General features: G+C 41.2%; 2 long non-coding RNA genes and 1 pseudogene across 2 annotated transcripts in view; all 3 read left to right on the forward strand.

The window, feature by feature from the left end:
* The window catches only part of Gm38137, a 33,408-nt gene extending 23,472 nt beyond the window's left edge, over positions 1–9,936 (forward strand). The window contains exon 3 of the long non-coding RNA XR_865466.1: positions 9,298–9,936. This is a non-coding gene — a long non-coding RNA (predicted gene, 38137). The remainder of the gene's footprint in view (positions 1–9,297) is intronic.
* Gm39650 lies at positions 2,660–3,105 on the forward strand. The gene is made up of 2 exons (XR_865460.2): positions 2,660–2,777; positions 2,887–3,105. It is a non-coding gene; the product is annotated as a predicted gene, 39650 (long non-coding RNA).
* Positions 16,433–17,035, forward strand: Rpl18-ps1 (ribosomal protein L18, pseudogene 1; annotated as a pseudogene).

Below are 21,536 nucleotides of genomic sequence, written 5' to 3' on the forward strand. Positions count from 1 at the left end.
CCTTTTGAGGTTGGGTCTTTCACTGGCCTGGAACTCACCAAATAGGCTAAGCCACTGGCCAGCCAGCCCAGAGAACACTTCTGTCTCTGCCTCTGAGATCACAAGGACTAGCTATTATACCTATCTATTTTGAGTGTGGGTTCTGGGTATCATAATCAGTTCTTTGTTCTTGCAAAGCAAAAGTTTTGTCTACTGAGCTATCTCTCTAGTCCCTGTACATACATCTCTGTTTGGATATATATACACTATCTCCTGGCTAGGATTTTAAAACATCATTTTATTCAGGAATCTAGAATCTGGAAGCAGACTTTTATATATTTCTCCTTCAAATTCTCAAAACAGGATCAAGGTTTCTAGAGGGTGGAAAGTTGGAATAATGCCCAGGCTTCTCCGGGCTTCCAATGTGGATGGAAGAACCTTTAGATTCCTTCACTGATATTAGAACCTCTTTCTGCTTTAGTCAGAGCTCTCTAGAGTAACAGAATCTATGGTGGGGATATATATACTGAGAGGATTTATTAGAGTGCCTGACATATGGTTGGAGAAGTCCAACTGTGGCCAAGAGGCTGGCATTTGCTGAGTCCATAAGACGGAATGTATCAGCAGCCCCATCTGGTGCTGAAGGCCCAGAGCATCACTGGTCTTCAGTTCATGTTTGAAGCCCAGAGAAGCTACCCATAGTACTCTGAAGTCTGACAAGTCAGGTAGTTCTCAGGATAGTTTCTCCATCCTCTGCACACAAGTCTCGTGGGAATTCTACTGTAACAAAATTTCCCATAGCCCAGTTCTGCCAAAGGAATTCAGATTTCTGGGCATGGGTCACTTCCAGTTTGAATTTTTAACAATTTCTCTAGAAACCTATAATTATAATTATTATAATTACACACACACACACACACACACACACACACACACACACACATATAATGAACATTTGAGATATTTCTATTGCCATCCAAGGAAATGGAAGGGCAAAGAAATAGATAATGATCCAGATGGATAATAAAAAAGACGGGCAGAACTCCAAGCAATGGAAGTAGACACAAAAATAATTGGCCACATAAATTATGATGTACATATGCCATAGAATACAGCAACCTCTGTACTGCAGAGGGAGAATATATCTACATACATATATGCCTGTGACATAACTGCAGATGAAAAGTAGGGTGTATGAGATGATTCAGTTTTATATGTATATGTACACAGAAAGATACTTTAAATTCATTCTTCCAAAGATTATTTATTGACTTTGTGGTGAGTAGGACTGATAACACCCTTTGTTAAGGGTCTAATATACATACATACATCATATATCAGTATGTTAGCATATTATTTATGAATATAGGAATTCTCTCATACAGATTATTTTTAATAGATTTTTATTAATTAATTAATTAATTTATTATTAGATATTTTCTTTAAATACATTCCAAATGCTATCCCGAAAGTTCCCTATACCCTACCTCCATCCTGCTCTCCTACCCACCCACTCCTGCTTCTTGGCCCTGGCATTCCCCTATACTGAGGCATATAAAGTTTGCAAGATCAAGGGGCCTCTCTTCCCAGTGATGGCCGACTAGGCCATCTTCTGCTACATATGCAGCTAGATATACGAGCTCTGGGGGTACTGGTTAGTTCATATTGTTGTTCCACCTATAGGGTTGCAGACCCCTTCAGCTCCTTGGGTACTTTCTCTAGCTTCTCCATTGGGGGCCTTGTGATCCATCCTATAGATGACTGTGAGCATCCACTTCTGTATTTGCCAGGCACTGGCATAGCCTCACAGGAGACAGCTATACCAGGGTCCCTTCAGCAAAATCTTTCTGGCATATGCAATAGTGTCTGGGTTTGGTGGCTGATTATGGGATGGATCCCCAGGTGGGGTAGTCTCTGGATAGTCCATCCTTTTGTCTTAGCTCCAAACTTTGTCTCTCATACAGATTATCTTAAGTGAATTTTCTACTCTTAAGTGTAGAAATTTTACCATAAAATACTAAAAAATGACTATAAATGCTCTTTTTATATGCCCTTGATTTTATGAATCAGGCTCTTTATAGGAATATAACTTTTTTAAACAGGCTGCCTAGCTGCCTTTATCTTCCTTTACTCTTGTTTCTTCTCTACAGCAAGTCATCCGTCTTATGGCAACATCTTTATATGAAGAAAATTACGTTCGTTGAATTAATTATCTTTACACTATATATGGGCATTAAAGTATCTGCTTTTGCAAGTATAGTTCACAGGTCTCTTTCCTACTGCCTCTTCTAAGCATTATGGGTAATGAGTTCATTAGGGTGGTCCCCCACCCCCAGTTCAGACTACATAGTACACAAATGAATAATAATTTCTGATAAAGAAAGTAAGAGTCAGTCAGAAGTCAGAAGTCCTCTTAGTGTATCTCATTAGGCCTATACTGTGTGAATATTCCTGCATGTGGTTTTACGTAAAATTCTAGTTAGTGATCCTTCCAAAGGTCAACAGGAATTACGGCTATTTCATGGAACCCTGTGTTGAACTCAGCTGTGTTCGCGGAGGAGGCACTAAAGGGTGAGAGGAGAGTGTGGCGTATTGTTGGCCAGTCCTTTCCTCCTCCCTCCTAACTATACTTGGCTCCTTTCCGTTAAACAGACATAGTCCTAGAAACCAAAATAACTTTATAAACTGTAAGAAGAATGAGAAGACGCAACTTCTTTTAAACTCAACTTTATTGGAGCTCGAAGCCCGAGGAAGCCTATTGGACAAACACAGTTGCTCCAGATGATGCAAATCTAGAAGTAAGAGACATGTTTTCTTTCCTTTACCACATCTCCCCTCTTTCTGACTTTGTAAAGCCACAGAAACGTCAGCTTATTATGCTTTAACATGTTTTTAACTTATTTTCAGTTCACAGATGCTCTGACCTGTTTCCACCTAGCAGAATCAACTCCCCATGCATTTCTGTTTCTCGATAGAAAGCAATGACCCACCTTCAGGAGCATGGTTGCCCTTAGGCTTCTTCCTCTGCAGGTAGAGGGATGGAAGGCTTCCCTCTGGAGCGTCTTCCACACATGCCACACTATGTGACACTAATAAAGCGTTGGATGCTTGCTGTGTGTGACCAGAGTTGGAAGAGTGTTTGTGGGAGTTACAAGTTCATTTCAGGATTGTGCTCACCTAGCAAATGGGGTTGAGGCACAAATCCTAAGGATCCCACTCTACTGTTGTTTAATCCCCTTCTCAGTCTGAAACAACTCTAAGTCTCTTTCTGTAGACACAGGGAAGCTCTTCAGGATTTCCTCTGAAAGATGAAGGCTCAGCAAGTACTTATGCCCCATTTTTTTTTTTTTTTGGCATTCGTTATTCAGAAGAACAGGTCTATTTCTTTTTCTTTTTCTTTTTTTTGGTCTTTGAACATATAGGTATAGTATTTTGGATGAGTTTTACCACCAACCAGCATGTGAAAACACACAATCCTGGCTCCTAGATGGGTATACAATTGCCTCTGGTGTAAGGCCATTAAAAACTCAGCTGCTTAACAATTGTGGCCTCAGAAAAGCATCAGGGTTAAGAGGAGTGCAGAGTATGATTATCCAAGTTATTGAAAACTGTGAGTTGATTAATTGACACAGAGATAGTGGAGTTGCCTGAATATTCCTTAGTTGCCCTGAAGGTGAGGATTGAAAATAGACTGAAGATAGAAAAACACACTGTCTTAGACAGGGTTACTATGGCTGTGATGAAACATCATGACAGTATTAAATTGGGGAGGAAAGGGTTCATTTGACTTATACTTTCACATCCCTGTTAACCACTGAAGGAAGTCAGGACAGGAACTCAAACAGGTTAGGAACCTGGAGGCAGAAGCTGATTCAGGAGGGGTCCTGCTTACTGGCTTGTTCCTCATTGCTTGCTTAGCCTGCTTTCTTGTAGAATTCAGGACCAGCCCAGGGTGGCACCATCAATTACTAATCAAGAAAATATCTACGCCAGGCAGTGGTGGCCCATGCCTTTAATCCCAGCACTTAGGAGGCAGAGGCAGGCAGATTTCTGTGTTTGAGGCCAGCCTGGTCTGCAGAGTGAGTTCCAGGAAAGCCAGGACTATACAGAGAAACACTGTCTTGAAAAAACAAAAAAGAAAAAAGAAAATGTCTACAAGAAGATAGATCTTATGGAGGCATTTTCCCAACTGATGCTTCCTCCTCTCAAACTCTAACTTGTGTCAAGTTGATAAAAGCCAGACATCATGGACACCTTATTCATATGTGAGTGCTTGAGGGCTTCTATGGTAATTCTCAAGAGGTAGATGTCTTCTGTCACAGGATATATATAGATGAGGGGCAGATTAAAGATCTGGTCAGAACCATAGAGCTATAGAGATTGTTTGATTGGCCTGGCACTATAGAGATACCTGAAGAGGCAGATTATTTCACCTTTCAGAGTGTCCTGGGCTTACAGAAGTGGCTCAATGGGCAAAGAAAGAAATATCAATTCTAAGGTGCTAGAAGATAGGACAGAAATCTCATACTTGATGGGCATGGTGGTGTACATCTTTAATGATAGCACTCGAGAGGCAGGCAGATCAAGATAAGAAGTTGTGGGCCAGCCTAATCTGCATAGAGAGTTTCAGGCCAGAGAGACCTACATAGTGACACCTTGTCTCAGAAGAAAAGAAAAAAAAAAGTCTCATTCTCAGAAGAGAAACCACATTCAAGATGCTCTCCTTACCTCCTCTCCTGCCTTCCAAGCCTGTAGCTTGGATTAACTCTCAGTGCCATGACTGAGGCATGTTGGGCCTGGTTAATTAAAAGGGAGGTTGTGTGGTGAAAAATCACAATCATTAGGTTGACAGGAATTGAGCAAACACTCGTGGGATTGGATTTTGAGGGGCTTGATCAAAGAGGCTGGCTAGACTGTGAGGTTGGATAACCAAGAATTCATTGATATAAAGGCACTTCCATATGATGGAATTTTATACCCTAGGAAAGTTGCTCACAGACTAGGCAAAGTCACCGTTGGGCAGCACTTAGAAAGTTGGGTAATACAATGGCCAATATTCCCAAAGTAGAAATGGTAGAGGAAGAAATAAAGGGACCAAAGAAGTAGGCATGTTGGATGGGTATAGTAGGCAAGACTAGAAGATTCCTCAGGAGATGATGCTCCAAAGCAAGACCAGAAGACAAATCACTCACTAAGTTATAAGGAAGGTACTTTTAAGAACATTCATATCTCAGCAAGTTAGGGTCCTGGTAGGAGAGATGGTCACAGATCTGGGTTTGTTTACATGCATGAGGGTGATGGTACTCTTGGAAGCTTGGGGATTATGGGAAACAATAATGGTAGAAGCAGATGGGCAGGAGGCTGAGCATGAGTCTATGCTCCATTCGTGGAGTCATTTTCAGACTTGAAGTTGAACAGGTGGCTAATTAGAAGGAGCGATTTGATGCTGTTACAGGAAGAATGTACTATACCACCTTTTTAGCTCTTCTCAAAGGGATTCATGGGCACTTAGATGGGGAAGAGGCAAATAATTAATCACATCTGGTATTAATGGACAAAGTCTGAGGTGATACAAATACTTAGAGACCTAAATGCCATAAAGATGCCTCCTGTCCTCCTGTTAGAGAGCCTATAAATCCAAGTAGTAAATGGGATCCTGGATAACTGACAATTTTTCCTGTCCCCAAATGCACAACTGTAATATGTGTGTGTTTGTGTATATATATCTTACATATGTATATGGAAATTATAGTAACAACTATAAAGGTTTCCTGATCTATGGAATAAAAACTATTAAAGAAAGGAAGATGAGATCTTCCCTTTATTAAATCTTTGTTACTATCGAGTCCTCTTTCATTCAGTGTAGTAAATCCAAAATTATCTTGTGGTGAATGGACAGTGGAGGTTAATGCCATTATTAAAGACCTACAAGATGCAAGGGAGCAACTCCTTTTATCTCTCTGTTTAATTCACCTTTCTGGTTTTTCAAAAGCCTAATAGATTCTGAAAGCCTAGTAGAGTGTCCAACCAAAACTATCTGGCACAGCCAGGATATAGAGATGGACACACACACACACATACACACACACACAAACACACAGAGAGAAGGAGAGACAGAGAGAGAGAGACAGAGAGAGAGACACAGAGAGAGACAGAGAGATAGACAGACAGAGACAGAGACAGAGAGAGACACACAGAGAGACAGACAGAGAGAGAGACAGAGAGACAGAGAGATAGAGAGACAGAGACAGACAGAGACAGAAACAGAGATAGAAACAGAGACAGAAACACACACAGACAGAAAGACAGAGAGAGACAGAAACAGAGAGAGACAGAGACAGAGAGATGCATGCACACATAAAATAAAAACTTTAGAGAGATGGCATGTTGGTTCTAGGAACATGAACTCACATATTATCTATTAATAATATCAATCCATTATGAATGCCAGACTGACAGGAATACATTCTTTCATGTGACTCAATGCTAGGAGACCAACTGGCAAGCTGGCTACACTGAAGTCTTTTCAATCTAAAAGAGTAAGTGGATCCTTCATCTTCACAGAGAAAGATACTAATCTAAGCATACTGATTCTGTTTTCAGAGCATTGCATCAACAGTAGTATCCAGAGCTCAGTAGGATGTCAAATAAACAAGGACCATAAAGCAGGAAGTGGAGTCATGATACAGATGGAAAGACTTAGCTCTGACCAAGGAGGAGGACATAAGGCTAGCTCTGTACAATGAGGACAGAGAGAAATAGCTGTAGCAAGGTAGTATACTGGGAGTGTGTCTTGTATTCTTGCTTCATTTTTCTAAGAGCAAACATATATACATCTCTGTGTATATACATCTCAGTGGCTACTGGTGCCTCAGTCCCACTTCTCAAGAATGAGAGTGTGCTTCATGCCATCAAGATTGCCAATGTGATGCTTGAAGCTGAGGTCAGGGAATTCAGAATGGCTACCAGAAGTTGAACAGAGGAACAATTGTAGTCTTTCAAGTTTGTTTGTTTATTTGTTTCATACTTACTGTGTGGAGGCAATTTGCTTAAATGCATATCTGTGCACCACATGCATTCCGGGTGCCTGAGGAGGCCAGAAGAGGGCTCCAGATACTCTGAGGATGGAGTTAGAGAGGGTTGTAAGGTGCCATGTGGGTGCTAGGAATTGAACTTGGGTCCCCTGAGAGAGCAGCCAGTACTCTCAACTCTCAGTCAGGCCTAGTTGTAGTCTTGAGGTCAATGGTAGTGACAGGAGCTGTTCATGCTACTTGCTCTTCCTCAGTGTTTCTTCTCAGAAAGAGAAGTCCATAGGAATTGTGGGAGAGTAGCTACCCAAGTCCATGTGGAGAATTGCACTCATATCCAGGAAGGGGTAGACTATGGCATTCATGAGAATGAGCCACATAGACCCTCTACTGAAAGGATTATAATTAAGCAAGGGCCTAAGCTTCTATACTGAGGTATCTATTGTCCCTGTCTGTTCAGGTTGCTGCAAGAGGATAGTACAGGCAGGTGTCTTATAAATAAGAAACAGTGCTTTGGCAATTCTAAAGCTGATCAATTCAAGATCAAGGCATTGTCCACTGTGCTCTCCCATGGTAGAAAGTGCAGGGAAGCTCTCTGGGGCCTCCTTAGTAAAGGCACCAGTTTCATTCTTGACAGTTCCTCCCTGTGAACAGATGGCCTTCTATAGGCTATCAGCCTTCTAATACTATCATATTAGGGACTAGTTTTCAGCACGGAAATTTGAGGAGGATTTGGGAAGGCACAAGCATTCAATCCATGGCACCTGAAGTCTTGTTTTCTCAGGACTGCTCCTAGCTGTTGGTGACCAAGGCAGGAATTCTAAAGTAAGCCTATTAAACATAGTTGGTCCACTTGAGCTCCAAGATTCCCAATAGTCTTTCTAAACACGTTAGACTGTCCATGAATCTAAATGTTACCATTCACTCTCCCTTCCTTCTGCTCCTCATTTGGGGCTCTCCCTGCCCTTCTCCACTTCTTTCCCAAATGTTTCCTTTATCAAAATTATTCCATGGTTAATTCAGTTTTGACCCAGAATGTCAATGGTTGTCCTACTGATGGTCGCTGCCTGAAAGAGAAAATCATGGTAAAAGGACAAGAGTAACCCAGGGAATGGAGATTCCTGCGATTGGTTCAGATGGTAGGTAATAGATCTGTAAAAATGTTTCTCAGAAACACTTAGAATAAGATAAATATTAATTATCTTGTTCCTTTGACAACACTAGCTTGTTGACTGTATGGGTTTAATAAATTCTTTCCTTTCTTCTTTCCTCCCTCCCTCCTCTCTCCCTCCCCTCTCTTTTCTCCCTCTCTTGTTTTCCTTCTCCTCGCTCTTCTTTCTTATCTCTTCTTTTTCTTGGGTGTGTGTGCTGGGATCAGCCTTTTTGATTCATGATCACACTGACAGAGTTTATCCTATAGTTCCAATGTGAAAATACAGTTCTCATGTAAGTGGTTTACAGTGACTTTTAGTTTGGAATTTCTCATGATTTAGTTTCAGATAAAGAGTGAATGTTCTTGGAAAGTTAGAACTTAATCAGAAAAGTTATTTTAGAATTATGATCTTTGAGGAGTTTCTAGGGTCGTGGATCTGGAAATATTTTTCAGCTGGTTATGTCCACTCTTTGTCCAGGGTTTGGGCTGATACATTAGTCACTTAATAACTTTTTCATGGGTTAATAAGTCCATCACATAATAATGTTTCCCTCCACCTCTTATCCACATGCACACACTGAGTTTCACTTCTGCTGTTTGAAGTGCACCCTGAGTTAACACTGAATATACTTCAACTGCAGATTATAACTAGGTCAATTTTGTGAGGATCCAAGCCCAGTTTTATGAACTTTTTTTTTCTTCTTCACAAAATTGACTTGGGTTTCAAGAGTGTAATGGAACCAGAACATAGAGGAGTTTAGAATTCAGTCTGATCTCAATTTGTCTGCTCTTTGAAAACCACAGTCTGGTTTCAGCTGTACCAGTCTTGGATAGTTGAATTAAGACAGCAGAAAGACAAGTCCTATCCATCCATGCAATAGAGCTGTTCCCTTCTAAGAACAATAAACTGAGGGGGAAGGAGGGGTAGTGTTTTACCTGTGAGGCTCACCAGCAGAAGACAGTGACAGACACTGGAAACAGATGCAGCAGATTTTGTGTGAGTGTTCATCTCTCCAGAGAGTGGTCCTGGGCTTCAAGGAGACCTTCTTGGTGTCTCATCTCCATCTTCATTGGTCTCTTTCATCTGTTCATGTTCATGTGTTCTCAGACATCTTTATTCCCCACCCTCTCTTACAGGTTGCATCTAAAGTCTCGATTCTTCTGTGGATGATGCTTAGAATTGATAACTACTCGAGACATGTATCCAAGGAGTTTTGAAGCATGGAGCTGACATGCCAGGGGCAATGGTTACTGGATTCCCTCTGTGCTCAGGTAAGGTCTGTCTTTCCTGAAATCCCTTTCACCTATATCTCAGATGACTGAGTGTCTGCTTTGGCCTTTTTGGTTGTGTTCCTCTGAATGACTCAAACTCCATGCCTTTCTATCCCGAGGTATTTCTGATCACTCTTGGTCAGACCCTCTCTGAACAAAGAAATAGCTGGTTACTGCCTGCCTGGATTCCTATTTGTGCTACCACCCGCTTGTATGCAAGCTCTTTGTCTTAGGTTTCCAAACTGTGATGTGGATGGCTCATGCTTTGTTTAGATAATCCCCTGGGCCCTGGTGCTCTGTTGTGGTCCCTACAGAAACAGTACGGGATCAGGCGACCACCTTTTTCTCCATCTTCACTGTCTTATGTGTCATGGAGCAGAACCAACTGCCAGGATGTGATTAGGGCATCTCCTGTTCTAGGGATGATGCCTTCATTGAGAACATTCTTGATAGTCTGTTAATGAAATCTTTTTATCCTCTTCAAAGGCATTGCTCATTTGTAATTTGGATATGAATTTCCCTATAATTTATTAACTTGTGACCAAATCAGTTGTCTTTTTATTTTGTACCAAAACCAAAGTAGGATTTTAAGGTAATGAAATATTACATTTTTTTTTGTTAGTCTATAGCAGCAACAATGCATTCCAAAAGAAATATCCTGGGGGGGGGGCTGAACAATGACAATGTTGCTAGAAAATATAGTCCTTCAGAATGAATTTCAAAGGAGTCAGTTCTGTGCTCATGTTCCCTAGACGATGAGGCAACTGAACTTTTCATTATAGAAAGTCTATTTGAGCTATCACGAGCTGTAGAGGCTACTCGCTCTCTAGACATTTTCTCAGAGCCTCCTTGTTATCTACCGAGGATGTCTTTTGAACATTGCAGTGATCTGCAAAGATCTTATGAAAGATGAACCTTTTCTTCTCTTGTCTCCTTTCAGAAAAGAGCTGGCAGGGCAGAATTTTAACTATACAGACATAGCTTCCTGAAGCAGAGAGGGAGGTGAGGAGAAATGGAGGGAAGGAGGGGGCAGGGAGGCAGGGAGAGAGGGAGGAAGGGAGGGAGGGAGGGAAGAAGAGAGGGAACTGTTCTTTCTCTTTCTTTCCCTCCCTCCCTCCCTCCCTCCCTCGCTCTCTCTCCCTCCCTCTCCCTCTCTCTCTCTCTTTCTTTCTTTCTTTCTTTCTTTCTTTCTTTCTTTCTTTCTTTCTTTCTTTCTCTTTCTTTCTTCCTTCTTTTTCTTCTTTTTCTTTTTTCTCTTCTTTTGAGACAGAGTCTCACTCTGTAGACTGACTTGGAACTCTGTATGTATCCCAGACTGGCTTCAAACTTGAGACTCCTACCTCATTCTCCAGAGTTCTGGGATCATGGGTTTGAACCCATATGTACAGCTTTTTTAAAAAGGTGTCTTTAATTCAGAGCATTAGCCTGCCAGAGAAGGATTAGGTAGAAAATTATTCTAAAATTGTTTAAAATTTGCTTCTTCAGTTTTCTATCAGCAATGTGCTTGGGGTTACTTGACTGAACATGGGGTTTACCTTAAACTGAAGGTGATCTGTTTGCCTAGCCAGATTGGTAGATCTTGCCTGATCTCTGTAGAGTTAGACACTAAGGACATACACTCAGAAAATAGAATGACTGCAGTTGATATGAAGTCAAACTAACATCTGCTGGTATGGTCGAGTTGCTTTGTCATGAACAGTCAGAGGTATGCTTTACAGGTCTGGTTCCAATGAATTTAGGACCCTGATAGATCAGATTACTTTTTTCTAATGAAATTTCCCTCCTAATATATATCTTTGATATCTTGGCTGTGGTTTCAGTATGCATATGTCTAAACTTGCCAACCTGTGTGCATCAAACGTGTGCAGCTTGTGTATATGAATTACATCTAAATAAAACTCTTTTTAAACCTCCATTAATGTGTCATTTCTTTATCAGTCACACAACTTACCTGCTTGCACATCAAATTAACCACACTCATAATGTTATTTATCTTCGGGTAAAGGGTATTTCTTAATGTGTGCAGCACTTTTGTAGTATTCTTGGAAAGTTAACTCACAAAGCACTTTCAGGGAACTGTGCTATTGGCGGGATGGCCAAGGTAGAGAGTTGTTGGTACACGGTGCACCTGAGAAACTTGGGGGATGGTTTAAGATGTGCCTGGAAAGTTGGAGCTCACCATGGACTCCTTTAGATGTCAAATATCTGCATGAAATAGAAGAATCTAAATACATATCTTTGTCTTCTTTAACTTTCTTTAAATCCATATCAGGATTTTCCAAGTTCTGATGGCCTAAAATACATCAAGTGTTCCATAACATCGGAAGAACTCAGTTTTTATTATTTGTTATATATTTTCTGTTTTTGTTACTACAAAATAATGCATACATAGTCCTAAAGTTGGAAAAGAGGAACATAAAAGATTTACATAGTCATCACATGTAGCTGTGTATAGTTCTACATGTGTTTTAGTTTAATTTTATGAAATGGATCATACAATAATTTTTTTCTAGTAGGTTTTTTATTCATATACAAATCATTAAGGGAATTACATTTTTTTTTACTGTTACTGAGTTCCAAATTAAAAGTGCTCTTTCAACTAAAAATTATTTATACTGAAAGTTGGAGATGCTTTTTAATTGAGCCTCCTTATTATGTCCAGGTAACATAATACAGTTAACATGATGCACATTTAGGCAGCATCAGAGGCAGGTCAAAGACAAGATTCTTAAGCACAGGTAACTACTTACTGCATCTTGCGGGTTCCTTCCTATGTTTTCCTATTACTCAGTCCTACATGTCAAACTGGGATTAGTGAGCAGAAAAAACAAAAACAAAACAAAAAAACAAAACAAAACAAAAAAACCCCAAAACCTCCTTTTTGAGCTTGCTTGCCTATTGTTGGAGAAGACAGATTAGCTTAGAATCTATTGAGAAAGAACTAGTTTCCAAACTTCAAGACTTCAGTTGAGTTCTCTGCAGGGATGCTGAGGTATCTCGGTTACATCTCAGCCTGCAGTAGAGCTATAAATCTCTGTAAGTCTACCATTACCCAGTATCAGCAGAAATATGGTTAGAACTAAAGAAAGAATTTCCTGACTTTTGGGCTTATGGCTTTTAGAAAAACCATTTACATTGCAGTAATTTGACTTGAGTCTAAAAAATCAGAATGACTAAGATCAAAAATTCAGGTGACAGCAGATGCTGGCGAGGATGTGGAGAAAGAGGAACACTCCTCCATTGCTGGTGGGATTGCAAGCTTGTACAACCACTCTGGAAGACAGTCTGGAGTATTATGTCAAAAAATTGGACATAATACTACCGGAAGATCCAGCAATACCTCTCCTGGGCATATACCCAGAAGAAGTTCCAACTGGTAATAAGAATACATGCTCCACTATGTTCATAGCAGCATTATTTATAATAGCCAGAAGCTGGAGAGAACCCAGATATCCCTCAACAGAAGAATGGATACAGAAAATGTACATTTACAAAATGGAGTATTACTCAGCTATTAAAAACAATGAATTTATGAAATTCTTGGAAAAATGGATGTATCTGAAGGATATCATCCTTAGTGAGGTAACCCAATCATAAAAGAAGTCATTAGATATGCACTCACTGATAAGAGGATATTAGCCCAGAAATATAGAACACACAAGATACAATTTGCAAAACACAAGAAAAATCAAGAAGAGGGAAGACCAATGGGTGGATACTTCGCTCCTCCTTAGAATAGGGAACAAAACATCCATGAAAGGAGTTACAGAGACAAAGTTCAGAGCTAAGATGAAAGGATGGACTATCCAGAGACTACCCAACCTGGGGATCCATCCCATAATCAGCCACCAAACCCAGACACTATTGCATATGCCAGAAAGATTTTGCTGAAGAGACCCTGGTATAGCTGTCTCGTATGAGGCTATGCCAGTGCCTGGCAAATACAGAAGTGGATGCTCACAGCCATCTATAGGATGGAACACAGGGCCCCCAATGGAGAAGCTAGAGAAAGTACCCAAGGAGCTGAAGGGGTCTGCAACCCTATAGGTGGAACAACAATATGAACTAACCAGTACCCCCAGAGATGGCCTAGTCAGCCATCACTGGGAAGAGAGGCCCCTTGGTCTTGCAAACTTTATATGCCCTAGTACAGGGGAATGCCAGGGTCAAGAAGTGGGAGTGGGTGGGTAGGGGAGCAGGGCAGGGGGGAGGGTATAGGGAACTTTCAGGATAGCATTTGAAATTTGAAATGTATATAAAGAAAATATCTAATAAAAAAGAGTCTAAAAAAGGTTCAGGGTCTTATCAATCACAATCAGTTCTATTTGCTAAATTTAGTGCTAGAGTGACATTATCTGTGTGTTCTTTGTGTAAAAAAAATCTCACAGAGTATATTTTGGGACGTGCTGTGCTATCCGATGGCTTTTGGAATTTCATAAAAGTTCCACCCACTCGCAGTCAGTGCTCTCACACTGTTGAGGAACTATGTCAGACAGGTCCAAATTGATACTTGAGGCTTGGCATATTGAAACTTCTATATGTAAATTACCCTTCATTTAAAGTTTCTGATTTTGGCTTTCTTCCCTGGCTCCATTTGTTTCTCAGTTTTCTTCTTTACTTCTCTTCACTCAGAGCAAAAGCCTTGAGGGTTTATTATTTTTGAGTCTTGTGTTTTTGCTTCAGGAGGGGAGTAGAATCAGATTAAATAAATGCCTTTCGCTCACATTTTAGGGCTAAGAGTCTTGGTGTCTGCAGAGAGTCAGAGACCTGAGGAAGTGGCTTGTGTACTCAGGGGAAAACAGGTTCTGAGAGATGAGAAGGGGTAAAAACTGCATGTACTGAACAATATTACCATAAACTTGGTTCTAGGGAGGTGTTCAACAAATCAGGATCATCAGTTCTACTAGAACATTTAGTTTTAAACTATCATAACTTCCTGTGCCTCTTTTTTCAATAGCATGAGTCAATCCCTAATACACTCATATGTTCTAAGTTCATATTTTTCTTTCTAATACAAAGGGTGACACACAAGGGGTGTGGCTGACTCAATGGTTTTGACCTGCTCGTATTTCAAGAGTACAGGAAACAAGTGTTTCTGATACATTCTACCTGTCAGCATTTCATAACCAATGGAAGAGAAATGACCAGAATTGCAGATTTCAAAGTTTACATGTGGCAAGAACTTATTAGTGATCAGACTGCCCTTAAGTAATGTTGGGGAGGAATTACATAAGCGGTGGATTTGAACTAGTGTCAGTGGTGTGATTCCATTAGGGGAATGAAGAAACTGGGCTTTGAATGTGTTAGGCAGAACTCGAAGAGCTTGGGTTTTAGTTATGCTTTGTGGGCTAAAACCTTCGGTGGGTCCTGCTGTGACTGTGGATTTGTGATGACCCAGCTTCCTGCTCATGGAAGAAACACCCAGCCAGAGCATTTCCTCTGAATGTAATCCAGCTTAGGAAAGCTGCTAATGCAATCAGCTGCTTCTAAATAACCCTCCACAGCCCACTTCAATAATGCGGTTCATTGAACTAAAGTTTCCTACTAGCGTGGACTTCCTCCATCTCATTTAGCTACTCCACAACTGAGTAACCTTTAGAAAACTGCCCTGGGAAGACAGAGCTGAATGGTCACATGTCAGAACTTGACTCTGGCTGAAGATGGTTTATTGTGATGTGTGGTCGAGACTGTGGAAGATGACAAATAGCCAGAATCTCTTCCCCTTGCCTCAGACTGTACATCTATCAGTGGCTGTGTGTGTGTGTGTGTGTGTGTGTGTGTGTGTGTGTCTGTGCTAGGCATATACTCCACCATCAAGCCACAGTCCAGCCATCATTTTACTTTTTATATTGAGACAGTCTCACTAAAGTTTCTAGGCTAACCTTAAAAGAGGTCCTCTTCATCTAGCCTCTTGAGAAGCTTAGATTATGGGCTTGTACCACACTCCTGGTTCTGAGTCTTTGAATCTTCAGTCAACAGAGAGCACAGTTTGCTAGCACTTGTTTGGATTCAAGGATTCACTTTCTGCACATGGTGTGTGCAAAGGCACCATCACCCAGCAGAGCTTTCCCACTGCCACAGCTACGGTTCCTTACTTGGCAAAGCCACGAGGGTGCTCCTCTCTCATCAAGGTGTGACCATGATGGTCTCTGATGGACCTGAGGTGTGAAGTCATTCAATTGCTGCAGTCACAGCAGGACCTGAAATGATACAACTTAATAGATGAAATAGTGATTGTGTAACCAGGAGGCTGAAATAAGGGCTTACAGCTGAGATTAGATTGTGTAAGAAATGACATCTTTCAAACAGGCCACCCTTGTTTGCCATGTGATTCTTTATGGACAGCAAAGCATTTGGGGAGTGGTGGTGTGGGTCAAAGGCTTGTTCAGCATTAAAAAAAGAAAAAATAGATTTGGATAAACAGTGAATAAATAAATTAATTAATGAGAAAATATTTTAAAAGCTTTGGTCATATTCCATTCCAAGTTTTGTTATTACTTGAATCAAGGCAAGAAAATGTTGTGACTGGTTTGGGAAGGTTCCTCTATTGTGAAATGGAAAGCCTACTTGCTGAGTTACCTCATCCTATTTTAAAGGTAATCACATATATTCAATGTGCCATACAGGTTGGGAGGGAGTGACCTGGGAAACTTCATGGGCCAAATATTAAACTATTTACTAAGTCTTTCTGCCCCTTTCTCCTAGATAATCAAGTTATATGATCTAATGGGTAGTCCTGAACAAGTCAACGACTGTTTCGGTAAAATAACATGGGTTCCTATTTTGAAAATATCTACTGTTTCTGTGATGGTTATTGTCAATCAGACAGGATCTAGAATCACCTAGGAGAAGGGCTTCAAGCACAACCGTGAGTGTCTTAGTTAGGGTTTTACTGCTGTGAACAGACACCATGACCAAGGCAACTCTTATAAAGGAAAACATTTAATTAGGGCTGGCTTATAGGTTCAGAGGTTTAGTCTATTATTATCAAGGCAGGAGCCCTTTTGTGACTGGCGGTGAACGAGCGTGCAGTGCCATGAAGGCCTCGGGCACGCTTCGGGAGTACAAGGTGGTGGGGCGCTGCTTGCCAACCCCAAAATGCCACACACCACCACTGTACCGTATGCGAATCTTTGCACCCAACCATGTGGTGGCCAAGTCCCGCTTCTGGTACTTTGTGTCGCAGCTGAAGAAGATGAAGAAGTCACCTGGGGAGATTGTGTACTGCGGACAGGTGTTTGAGAAATCACCCCTGCGTGTGAAGAACTTTGGCATCTGGCTGCGCTATGACTCCCGCAGTGGCACACACAACATGTACCGGGAGTACAGGGACCTGACCACTGCTGGTGCAGTCACACAGTGCTAACTAGACATGGGTGCCCGACACCGTGCCCGTGCCCACTCCATCCAGATCATGAAGGTGGAAGAGATTGCAGCTGGCAAGTGCCGCCGGACAGCTGTCAAGCAGTTCCACGACTCCAAGATCAAATTCCCACTGCCCCACCGTGTGTTGCGGCGCCAGCACAAGCCACGCTTCACCACCAAGAGGCCCAACACCTTCTGCTAGACACAAAGACCCACTGAATAAAAACTTGAGACTGTCAAAAAAAAAAAAAAAAAAAAAAAAAAAAAAGCAGGAGCATGGCAGCATCCAGGCAGACATGGTGCTAGAGAAGGAGCTAAGAGTTATACATCTTGTTCTGAAAGCGAACAGGAAAAGACTGGCTCCCATGTGGTTAGGAGGAGGGTCTCATTGTCCACCCCCACAGTGACACACTTCCTCCAACAAGGCCACACCTACTCCAACAAGGCCATAGGTTCTAATAGTGCCACTCCCTGGGCCAAGCATATTCAAACCACCACAGTGAGTGATCATTTAGATTATATCAAACAATGACCATGCCTTTAAGGAATTATCTTGTTTAGATGAATTGAGGTAGGAAGACTTGAAGACACACACTAAAGTAAGGAAGCACTATTCCCTGGGCATGTGTTCTGGACTTCAAGAAAGTAGAAATCTAGCTGAGTGCACGCTTTCATTGCTTGCTGCTTCCTGATTGCACATGCAGTGTGACCAGCTACTTCTAGCTCTTGCCATTTTGACAGAATATGCCCTTGACCTGTGAGCCAGAAGAAACCCCTTCTCACTTGAGTTGATGCTATAACCAGGCTAATTTTTAAATTAAAAAAAATTAAACCATGGCAACAGGAAAAGTAACGAGAATACTTATCTTTGATAAAGCCTCTTACCAGAATTTCATAGCGGTGTTACAAGAGTGTAGGATTAAGGGATACAATTTCATTTGCATTTAACTAGAGATAAGCTATTCTTTAAAGAATTAATCATATTATGTAAAGAGCTTAAGAAATTAAAACACAGATATTTTTGTTGTGTCTAAAAGTTGATTTCTGGATATTCATCAAAAAAAAATCTTATTTTCATCTCCATGTACATGAAGCTCTGACAGGCAGAGGTTAGCCTTCAACTGAAGACCTCTCTGTCACACTTATTAATCTAGAACAGCAAAACCCTTCTTCCCTGACAGGCTACAGAATAATATAAGCCAAAAGCCAGCAGGAGCCATCTGTATATTCCTATGAAAGAACCCACAGAAACTCAACAACTCAGAAGCATCCATTTTTAACCTAATTTATGGTGTGGATTCTTGTTGCCTAGGGACTGAAATTAATCAGCTACATTTATTTAAATCGGCCTGGCTCGGCCCATATTTCCACTGTTTCGTTGTAGTGAAGCTACCCTCTCTTTCCAGTCACTTTGCATAGCGTTTCCTTTTTCTCTCTCTTTCGAAGTGAGACTGATAAATTCTTCTTCAGCAATCTCTTATTTTGGTAGATGATTACCTTTTTCCTTTGAAGTTGATGTTGAAAGGAGCTGGAGTGTGATGAGCTAATTAACATGAAAATAAAGCATATAATTACCTTAATTAGGCAAGATTATGAGCTCAACGGTAATGGGATGTCCTGAAACTGCACACTATGCAAATATTAGCCTCTTCATTCTTCCCATTACCCCTGAAACCATCAAGCAAAGGATGTTTTTGCAGTGTGTAGTGTACTCAGTGCCAGGTGCAAATCTTTCAACCAAAGCCTGGTAGTTTGGGCGTACTTATTGGGAAAAAAAAAAAAAAAGGGAAAGGAAAAAATTCAAAGATAAGAAAAAGTTGAATAAAACTCAGGATTTTATGATTAAGCTGCGCGGGGGGGGGGGGGGTTTCGTTACCTCACCTGAGTATATACCTCCTTTGGAATTCTAATATGTTTCTCTGCGGGCACCACTGTGAATTATGCAAATCTTGAAAGCTTTCAAATCCAGTAACCACCAAGAGTACTATAAAGCTGATCTGGGGTTTACTTAGGCAACGTGGATATAGGAAGACAGTGACGAGATGAAGTCACAGTGAATCCCCAGGTCCTAATTTTAGCCAGTGATTTTCATTTTCTTCACCATCAGCCTTTAGAAAGAATCAGAGTGGTAAGGTAAACAGAAATCTGACTTTCCCCTTCCTACCCTGAAATGACAGCAGCCGAGGGAGCGATACCCTCAGACAGTTGACTATCCAGCCATCGAGTAACATCGTGAGAACTGCAGTACATAAGTCTTAGATTCTCAGTAGAGCTGTAAAAAGGCTTTTATTTCAATCAGACAGAAAGAAAACAACTATTGGCTTCCAGATGCTGAGGAAGACACGACGGGCAGAAATCCATCAAACATGAGCACAAACACAGAGCCCCATTTCACCCATTCACTAAAGGTACCAAAGGAAAGGTGTGTGTGTGTGTAAAAACTGAAGTTGGAAATTTGTAACTTTGCATTTAACAGATAAGCTAATATTAAATTTTAGTCGAAGGGCAAAATCCCCCATGCTCTATAGGCAGGGTCAGAGTGTACTCCCCCATCCTCCATAGTACCTCTCAAGCTAGTCCTCTCATTATTTTGGACATAGTTGACTGATGTGTTGGCACAGGCTTGACGAATCATTACAGCAACAATAAGATCCTTAGAATGAGGCATACTTTAGGGACAGAGAAGATGAAGAGCAGAGAAGTTAAATGTCTTCTAAGGGCCAGGTTCAGCAGGTAAAGGTGATTGCCACCAACCCTGACAATCTGAGGTGGAAGAAGAGAACTGACTCTCAAGCTGTCCTTCATTCTCCACTAGTTCTTGTAGGAAACAGCACAACCAGGATTTGAATTTCTGTCTGCAGGACACGACCAATACTATTAACTACCTTCGTGGGCTCTTTGGTGCTCATCGGTCAGTCCTCCAATGATCCCTTTAGTTGTTAGTATTTTCTGAGGGTTGAATAGGGGTAGGAGAGAATGAGGCTGGAGGGTTAAGCTGAATGAAATACAGGAGATCTCCATCATCTTCTTTATACAAAGGGGCCCTGGTGGGCTAATACATGTGAGGTATGTCTGCAAGTGTCCTGGAAAGCGAATTGGATGTAGGAGAGGTAGAAGTCTACAGGGGCAATTAGTTAAATACAGTCCATATGATGTAATGTCATGTGATAGGGAAAAACATGTACTGGATAGAAATCTTGTGTCTTCTACTTGGCAGGCTGGGTTGATTGGGGTTTTAGCAAGAAGCAGATGGTTCAAATAGGAGAGTCAATGAAAAGCTACTGTGGTAGATACCAAGGAGGGCAGTGGCAGTGTACCCTGACATTAGCCACAGTGAAAACAGATATCAGCCTTAAGATTTAAGGGACCCATTTGGTGGGGTGAGTGCTACTAAGTTTCAGGGAGAAATGACATCATAGAATGGAACTCACTTAACAAGTACTTATGGGGAAGTACTGTTACCACTGTACCCAGGGTCTGAATTTGGGTGACAGCAGATAGGAAATCCCCTGATTTCATTCTGGTCTAAATCCTCTAGAAGCCAATGTAACCGGGAATGTGTACAATAGACACAGGGCCCTGCCTGTGTCTGAGGGGTCTGAGGAAAGACAACGGGAGTGATCCTGAGCAGGTGACTAGTTCTCTACATTTCTGTTATTTCCAAGGTGGTATATGGCTTCCACACTGATAGCTGGCCTTCAAATTCCTGCTTTTAACACTTTATGTTGAAAATCTTCAAACTTGGGGCTGGAAAGATGGCTCAGCAGTTAAGAGCACTAGCTGCTCTTCCAGAGGTCCTGAGTTCAACTCCCAGCAACCACATAGTGGCTCACAACCATCTGTAATGAGATCTGATGCCCTCTTCTGGTTTGTCTGAATATATGAAATAAATAAATAAATCTTAAAAAACAAAAACAAAAACAACCAAACTTTGAACTTAACAGAGAATAAACATGTGCATACACTTATTCATTAGCCACATTCACAATTTGTTAACATTGTCACTATTGCTGTATACTTTTTACTCTTTAATTCCAACACACATGAGCTAACGTATCTCCCCCCCCCCCCCCCAACACACAAAATTTGTGCTTGGTCAACCACGGGCTACTTGCTGATATCCCAAGACTTAACAGTAGAATGTTGTTACTGCAATGTACAGCTCCTGATGTTTCCCCGTGTCTCTCAGTGGTGCCCACAATCAAAGATCATACATCCCCCCCCCAGCATCTACTCCTCTTCCTCTTCAGTCTAGAATTATTTTCCAGGGTTTCTTTTTATCATCATCTAGGATACTAATTTCTAAAAGGAAGTGTAACTCCAGGCCAGCAGTTTTGTGAGACACAGGCTTGTGGGCAATGCTGCCATGGAGGCATTACAGCCTTCTTAACTCACTGCATCTGGAGGCATGTGATTTCAGAATGTTCCATCTTGCATGGACCCTACTATCTACAGAACTCAGTTACCTCTTACCAGCTTACCAGCCCAGTCATCTAGTGAGTGATACACGTGAATATCTTCTCATCAACACTCTTTCACACATGCTCTTTTATAGCCATTGAATTTTCTTACGGTGACAGAAATAGTTTCATAAAAGCAAACTTAGAAAACCCAGTAAGACTTCTTTGAAAGTTCCGATTATAACCTCCACTCTTTTCCAGTGCTGAACTGTTCGCACTCGTTCACCAAACATTTCCAGAGTGTTCCTTTCAAGCCTGATCAATCTAATTTTCACGAGT

Source organism: Mus musculus, chromosome 1 (genome assembly GCF_000001635.26).
Source record: "Mus musculus strain C57BL/6J chromosome 1, GRCm38.p6 C57BL/6J".
Lineage (NCBI taxonomy): Eukaryota > Metazoa > Chordata > Mammalia > Rodentia > Muridae > Mus > Mus musculus.